We start from the raw sequence: 1,928 nt of genomic DNA, 5'->3' as shown, positions 1-1,928 counted from the left end.
CAGCAGGGATGGCTTCAGGGCTCTAAGCCCCATTCTGCTTCTGGCGGTAAGAGTTAAAAAAATCCACATTCTTCAGATTTTGCCAAGCTGGCTAAGTCCTTGTCTTCTGAACACTTGTATGGGTCTTCCTCCAAGGCTGCACCTTCTAGTTCACCTCTAGGGGACAACACCTCTTCTTCCTCTGATACTGTGTCTGAGCCAGAAGTTCCCCCCCTGCAAAGAAACAATGCAAAGAGCGCTTTGTAGATGCCCCGTCTCACCCAAACGCACTAAATGTTGACCTCGCTGAAATTGTCCACCCTAACTCCTCTTCCTGGCTTCCCTCTACGGAGGTTGCTGAATATGTTCAGTCCAGACTGCGACAGGCATTTGATAAAGATGTCAGGGCTCATTTGCGCTCGGAATGTCCATGACCGGATCTTGCAGACAAGGTGGCAGACACTCCTGAAGTGGATCCATCAATATTAACATATCTTAAAAAATACACAAAAGTTCCAAAAAAGGGAATCGATCGTGCCTGGAGTACCTGTCAGGATAGGTTGCTAGACTTGACCGGTCCTTTGACCAAAATTTTGGATTTGGGTTTCAAGGCAAAATCCACTGGCCAGATCATAAATCAGGATGATCTCATAGGATGGGCTCAGTGAGCCGTCTGTCTTTTGGGCAATGCCAATTGTGCTATGTCCTGTGAGCGGCGTCGCTCTATTCTTTTGAAGCTCGACCCCAAGTAAGCTGAATTGTCGACCTCTGAATCCGGTCCCTTGGCGCAGGGCCTCTTTTTCGGACAACCTTTCCTGAAAGAGTTGATCAAGTTTGTTGCTACAGTCAGTTGCCTCGACAAGGCGCAGGGTTCCTTAAAACGGGTGTTTCGTCCATTTTTTGGAAGGGCTGGACAACATAGGGGGTGGTCGTTCGGCCGCGGTTACCAACAAGGCACCCAAAGGGGCTATAAATCCCAACGTGGGAGATATCAAGAATCCAACTCCTCAGCCTCCTTCTACCCCACATGTGGATCTCGAAACAACAACAAGAAAAGGTCGATATGGAGGTAACCAAGGAGGTGAGCCTGATTCCCTTTTCAGAAGTTCAATTGGGGGGTAGCATCCAGTTTTTTCTCCACAGTTGGCAAGGGATCTCGCAAGATGCATGGATTCTGGATACTGTGCAGGGTTACAAGATAGAGTTCCTTCACTCTCCCTCTCAGACTCGTCCTCCTCGTCCCATGCTTTTTTCCCTTCATGTTCAAATGTTCATTTCCAGCGAGATCAAGTCTCTGCTTCAGAAAGGGGCCATAGTGCAGACAACTCGTCACCCTCAAGGCTTTGTCAGCAACGTATTCCTAGTTCAGAAGAAGGGGGGTGGATCCAGGCTTGTTTTAAATCTCAGGGAGTTCAATGGATGGGTTGGATATCGTCACTTCAAGATGGAGGGGATCCATCTTCTTCGCGATCTTCTTCAAGAAGGGGACCGGATGGTCCGCATAGATCTAAAAGATGCCTATCTGTCAGTGCCAATTTACAGACCACATCAGTGTTTTCTTCAATTCCAATGGTTGGGGATCTGGTACGAGTACAGAGTCCTTCTTTTCGGCCTCTCGCCAGCACCTTGGTGCTTCACGAAGCTTCTGAGGCCTGTAGTCGAACTTCTTCGAGCCCGAGGCGTTTGCCTCATAATTTATCGGGACGACATCCTCATCATGGGTCAGTGTCCTCGTCTTCTAATGCAATATCTTGCCTGGACTATAGATCTGTTGCAGCATCTGGGTTTCTTGATCAATCTTCAGAAATCAATTTTGATTCCCTCTGTCTATCGAGTTCCTGGGTTTCCTAGTTAACTACATCACTTGTCAACTCCTCTTGCCCACTCAGAAGATCAGATCAATCAAGAGAGAGTTGAGGTTGATTTTGAACAGGCAGACTGCTTCTTGA

This window comes from Lissotriton vulgaris, chromosome 9 (assembly GCF_964263255.1).
Source record: "Lissotriton vulgaris chromosome 9, aLisVul1.2, whole genome shotgun sequence".
NCBI lineage: Eukaryota > Metazoa > Chordata > Amphibia > Caudata > Salamandridae > Lissotriton > Lissotriton vulgaris.
This window is presented reverse-complemented; position numbering follows the sequence as displayed.